Source organism: Phyllobates terribilis, unplaced genomic scaffold (assembly GCF_046119375.1).
Source record: "Phyllobates terribilis strain yellow unplaced genomic scaffold, ASM4611937v1 Scaffold_721__1_contigs__length_756350, whole genome shotgun sequence".
Taxonomy (NCBI): domain Eukaryota; kingdom Metazoa; phylum Chordata; class Amphibia; order Anura; family Dendrobatidae; genus Phyllobates; species Phyllobates terribilis.
Window position 1 is genome coordinate 156,698 of NW_027363481.1, and position 6,514 is coordinate 163,211.

Genomic DNA, 6,514 nt, shown 5'->3' on the forward strand with positions numbered 1-6,514 from the left:
GCCGCAACAGAAAATGCAGATTTGCAACTATCCCCGTGCAAGTCCTTGTCCCAGGGCAGTGTTCAATTGTACCTCCCCCATTCCTTGCAATGCAAGCGCAAATATGCAGCTAACCAGCCACCCAACCGCAGGCTGCAATACCATACTGCTAGCTTGCACTTGAAATGGGGACTTTTTGTTTTGAGGAGGCCGAATCTGGCCACTACTTCATGGCTGCTTCGGCAGCGAGGTATCCATACTCAGTCCCCAGCCACCCGGTGGCCGGGTGTCCACGCTCGGTCCCCAGCTGCCAGGGGGCGGCTGGGTGTCCACACTTGGTCCCCAGCCACCCCGCGGCCGGGTGTCCACACACGGTCCCCAGCTGCCTGGGGGCGGCCGGGTGTCCATAAACGGTCCCCAGCCGCCCCGATTTCTCTGAGGAACATCCCCACAGACTTTTCTTAGCCCGGCCTACTTTAGGTCAGCTTTGGACGAGCCCACCAGAGCACCAGACTCCTCCGGTGGGCCCTGGCTTCTCCATCAGGGGAGTTGAGAGTGCCAAGGTGAGGAGCATGATGATGATGATGACAGAAGTTTGCATCTGCTTTGTTTTGTTGGAATGCAAGCGTAAGTGTGCAACCTGCCACCCACCCACCCCCAGGCTGCAATACCATACTGCTAGCTTGCTTGCACTTGAAATAGGGCCTTTTAGGCATGTGGAGGCAGACGCCGGCCACCATGTCATGGCTGCGTCAGAGGCCCTTTTATCTATACTCAGTCCCCAGCCGCCCAGCGGCCGGGTGTCCACGCTCGGTCCCAAGCCGCCAGGGCGTGGCCGGGTGTCCACACACGGTCCCCAGCCACCAGGGGGTGGCCGGGTGTCCATACTCGGTCCCCAGCCGCCCCGCGGCCGGGTGTCCACACACGGTCCCCAGCCGCCCCGATTTCTCCTGTTACCGACCCACACACTTTTCTTAGACTGGCCTGCTTTAGGGCAGCATTGGACGAGCCCACCAGAGAACCCGACTCCTCCGGTGGGCCCTGGCTTCTCCATCAGGGGAGTTGAGAGTGCCAAGGTGAGGAGCATGATGATGATAGAAGTTAGCATCTGCTTTGCTTTCTTGGAATGCAAGCGCATGTATGTAGTAGCGGCTACGCCTTAGGTGGTCAGCGTTTTGGTGCATATCCTACCTCCTCCGAGGATTGCTGGATGTTTTCCTGCTACTGTGGCGCCCAGCTGCGCTTAGTACCACAGATCCTAGAGGGGTGCATTACCGGATTTCTCCACAAGAGGCCCCCACAGCATATACACACCTCCACCTTCCACATCAGACCACCAGAGGGAGCCCGATAGGGATATAAATAGGGAAGGTGGAGCTAGGCAGCTCAGTGATTCAGCAGTTCCTGCTCAGACACAGAAGAAATCAGTGCAGTCGATCCAGAGCCTAGCAGTTCCTGCAGGAAGAGTTCAGTATAGTCTGTAGAGTGAGTCCAGATTAGAACTCACAGAGCTCATAATAGAGAGCTACCAAGAGTGTGCCGACACTCTGAGAGCGGCGAAGAAGAGCAGCGTCCCGGCTGCAGTGTGTGTAGCCTAGTGAGGGCCCGAGCGGGGCCGAAGGCGAGTGGAAAGTGAGTAACATAGGGGGCAGAGGAGCTGAACCAGCTCACCCCGAAGTCTATACCGGACACCGGGTCCGAGTCTACGTGGATCTTCATGACCAGTAGAAAACAACCGGAACCCCTGGCGAACTACATGTCCCAGGACCACCAAAAGCTGATACGTACCAGGGTCAGGAATCATGGAGACCCCAAAGAATAGGAAGAGTGATCTCCAACAGAAGGCCCTATCACCAAGTCAGCAGGTGCAGAACAGAAACCAAGTTAGGCCTAGCTCCAGGCAGGCCAGAAACTTACTACAGAGAGGCAAGAGACAGGAGGCCCTACACCTGCTCACTGGGGAGAATCCGGACGTGCACCCCTCACCCTACAGTGCTCCGGGACATGCCTGAATTTCCATCAGTAATAGGTACTGAAGCGACTATCGTGTCTGTCCCTGCTCTTACTCTGACCCGGCTGTGTCTCGCCTGTCCTGCATCCCCTTCTCCGTACGCTGCCCTGAGGCCTAGCTCCACCTGTGAGGAGCTAGACCATTAAGCTGCCTTATCACCGGCCTCAGTGGACTGCCGCAGCGCTGGTGATTCTCACCAGAAACCACAGGTGGCGTCACAAACTTTCATACAGTTAACAAATAATCCCCTTTTAAAAGCTGACCCCAGGGTACGGGCCCGGGAGCCGACCACCGCTACATCCCCAAGGCCAGGCAAAGGCCCGGGTACCGAGTCGTCACCATCCCCCTGGGCTAGTCACTACTATCCCAGTTCTATGACTCCTGTTAAAACAAAGCTTCGGGTGATAAATGATGGATGAGGTGGTGGCAAAGGAGAAAGAGCAGGAGGAACAGGGACCATTCACATCAATATCAGGACAGTCAACCACACATGTCTTGCAGGATGTGTTTCTGTAACAAAAGGAGCGGTTCTGCTATACAGTTATAGGGCATACAGTGAGTGCAATGCCTACCAAACATTTTGAGGCACTCCAATGCCCCTTGGAAGTAACATGGAGGTCAGAGGGCTTTAACTAAACCGTTTTTTTCCATTTATAGCAACTGGGTCTCCTGTACACTGTTGGCCTAAGCAGTGAATGGAAGGCTTTCCAAAAATTATGAGGAACTACAATGCTCCTTGAAACAGACGTGGATTACAGCGTACTAAAAACCTTCTACCCATTATTGGGGAGTGGGTCTCCGTTAGTTTTCGCCTTTGCATTGAAAAGCAAAAGCTGACTAAAATTAGGAGGAAATGCAATGCCCGTTGGAAGAGTCGTGGAGGTTAGAGGTAATTAAAAACAACATTTCAATGCCCCTCGGAAGAGACGTGGAGGTCACAGTAGCTTAACATGACAGTTTTAATGCCCCTTGAAAAAGTGGTGGAGGTCACAGTAGCTTAACAAGATGCTTTTAATGCCCCTTACAAGAGACATACAGTACAGCATCTTAAAAACATTATTCCCATTATTGGGGAGTGGGTCTCCCATAGTATTAGCTTATGCCTTCCAATCAAAAGCTGCCAAAAATTAGGATGGAGGAACTTGCAATGCCCCTTACAAGAGCCATGCAGTACAGCATATTACAAACATAAGTCCCATTATTGGGGAGTGGGTCTCCCATAGTATTTGCTTATGCCTTCAAAGCAAAAGCTGCCAAAAATTAGGATAGAGGAACTTGCAACGCCCCTTACATGAGCCATGCAATACAGCATATTACAAACATTATTCCCATGATTGGGGAGTGGGTCTCCCATAGTATTTGCTTATGCCTTCCAAGCAAAAGCTGCCAAAAATCATGAGGAAATGCAATGCCCGTTCGAAGAGTCGTGGAGGTCCCAGTAGTTTAACAAGACCATTTTAATGCCCCTCAGAAGAGACGTGGAGGTCAGAGTGGTATAACAACATGCTTTTAAAGCCCCTCAGAAGAGACGTGGAGGTCAGAGTGGTATAACTGTTATGAACTGCTACAAGCACTAAGGAAAGAAAGGAAAACTGTCCCTACAATAGGACTAAGCTGATTCCCTACGATGCTGCGGGGGACCTGTTCCTTGTGAACAGACCCGCCTAAGTCCTCGGCTAGTCTGAGCGCAGACCTATAGATATAAGGAAGGGGTCCCTGCAAGAACTAAGGACTGGGATATAGTTGGACACCTCCTAGCAGAAATTGTAGCAGAGCAAAGACAAACAAACAAACAGAAGTACTAGTGGTCAAAAGACCAAGCAAACTACAGAGTAAGGTACAAGGCACCTGGCTAGCTTAAGAGTAAATGTAACACTGAAGTCCAGCAAGGCCAGGAGGGTGGAGCTGGATTAAATAGGCAAAAAGTCATGTGACCAGCAAAATAGAAAAAACTAACAGGAGGGTTCTAACAGTACCTCCTCTTCTATGAGGATCCTCCGGATCCTCCAGGCCCAGGTCAATCAGGAAACCTCCTGTGAAACGCTCCGACAAGTCTAGGAGGAGAGACATCATCCGCCCTTACCCAGGAGTTATCCTCGGGACCGAAACCTTTCCAAGCGACGAGATACTGCAATCTCCCGCTATGCCATCTAGAATTAAGAATGTGAGAAATTTCATATTCACCGTCTTCCTCCACTGGAGGAACAGAGACAGTGGCGTCCCTATCAGAAACATCCGCATTTTTCAATAAGGAAACATGAAACACCGGATTAATCTTCCAGGAGGTAGGAACCTCCAACCTAACAGCAGATTGGTTAACTACCTGAAGCACCTTAAATGGACCTACAAACTTCGGGCCCAATTTCTTAGAAGGAATCCTCAACCACAGATTCCTAGAGGACAACCAAACCATGTCACCAACAGTAAACAAAACCTCTTGACGTTTCCTGTCAAAGTACCTCTTGGATTTTTTGTTAGCCTCTTGAAGGTTAAGACGTACATCAGCCCAAACTTTCTCCAATTCACCGGAAAAATTCTCCTCCTCCGGCACAGCCTATACCAATTTGGAGAATGACCCAAACGACGGATGTCTCCCAGTACAACAAAAAAAAGGAGAACACCCAGCAGAAGAGGATGTATGGTTGTATGGTTGTTAAGAGCAAATTCAGCCAGTGGCAGAAACTCAGACTACCCCTCTTGATTGTCAGCCACAAAGCAACGCAAAAACTGTTCAACATCCTGGTTCTTTCTTTCTGTCTGTCCATTAGACTCAGGATGATAACCAGACGAAAATGAAAAATGGACTCCCAACCTGTCACAAAAGGCACGCCAAAAACGAGCCACGAACTGAGGTCCCCTATCGGAAACAATGTCGGTAGGAATGCCATGGAGCCTGACAATTTCTTTAACAAAAGCTTTAGCGAGTGTCCTGGCGCAGGGCAGTTTGATGAAGGGAACCAAGTGACACATCTTGCTAAAACGGTCCACGACCACCCAGATAACAGTGAAACCCTCAGAGGCAGGAAGGTCAGTAATAAAATCCATAGCAAGATGCGTCCAAGGAGCACTAGGAACCTCCAGAGGGCAAAGCAACCCTGCAGCAGGAGCATGTGAAGACTTAGATCTAGCACACACAGTACATTGATGCACCCACTTAATGACTTCCTTCTGCCACCCTGGCCACCAAAAACTGCGACCTACAAGTCTCTTAGTCTCCGAAATTCCTGGATGACCTGCCAACCGAGACTCATGAGACTCCACAAACAAATCTCTCCTAAAGTTCCTAGGCACAAACAACCTCCCATGGGGAGTGTTAGATGGGGCATCCTCCTGGGCTTTCAGAATCCCATCTTCCAAAACGGAGTCCAATGCTGCTATCACAACACCTTCCTGTAAAATGCTCTCCTCCTCCTCGGTACCAACCATGGGAGAAAAACTGAGAGATAAAGCATCGGCTTTAACATTCTTGGTACCCAGGATGTAAGTAACAGAAAAATTAAACCGCGAAAAAAAAAGTGCCCACCTAGCTTGACGGGCATTCAAGCGCTTGGCAGCATCAAGATAGATCAGATTCTTATGATCAGTAAAAACCTGAATGGGAAATTTAGCACCTTCCAAGAGATGACGCCAATGTTCAAATGCGAGTTTAATCGCCAGCAATTCCCGATTACCGACATCGTAATTAAGTTCGGTCTCAGAAAATTTTTTTGAAAAAAAAGCACAGAGATGTACTCCATCCTTGTTTTCCTGAGACAAAACAGCACCGACCCCCACCGAAGAAGCATCAACCTCGACAAAAAAAGGCTTGGTCTCATCAGGCTGCATAAGGATGGGGGCAGAACTGAACCTCTCCTTGAGATACACAAAAGCTTCAATGGCCTCAGTAGTCCACTGGACCGTATTCGCACCTTTCCTGGTGAGATCGGTCAGCGGCTTAACAATTATAGAAAAATTCTTAATGAATTTTCTGTAATAATTGGCGAAACCCAAAAATCTCTGTATCGATTTCAAACCAATAGGCCTAGGCCATTCCTACACCGCCTGAACATTCACCGGGTCCATCTCAAAGCCCTCGCTGGAGATAATGTAGCCCAAAAAACTAATTCTCTGCACAGCGAACTCACATTTCTCCAGCTTAGCAAAAAGTGAATTGTCGCTTAACAACTGCAATACCTCACGAACGCTCTGCCAATGAGACTCCAGATCCGGCGCAAAAATCAAAATGTCATCCAAATACACCACCACATTCTTACCGATCAACGGTCTTAGGATGTCATTAATAAGGTTCTGAAAAAACGCTGGTGCGTTGGTAAGACCAAAGGGCATAACCAGATTCTCAAAATGACCCACTGGAGTGTTAAAAGCAGTTTTCCACTCATCGCCTTCCTTCATACGCAACAAATTGTATGCCCCCCGGAGATCAATCTTAGAGAACCACTTGGCCCCCACTAACTGGTTGAACAAGTCAGGAATTAATGGCAGTGGGTAGGAATTGCGTACTGTAATTTTATTAATTTCGTGAAA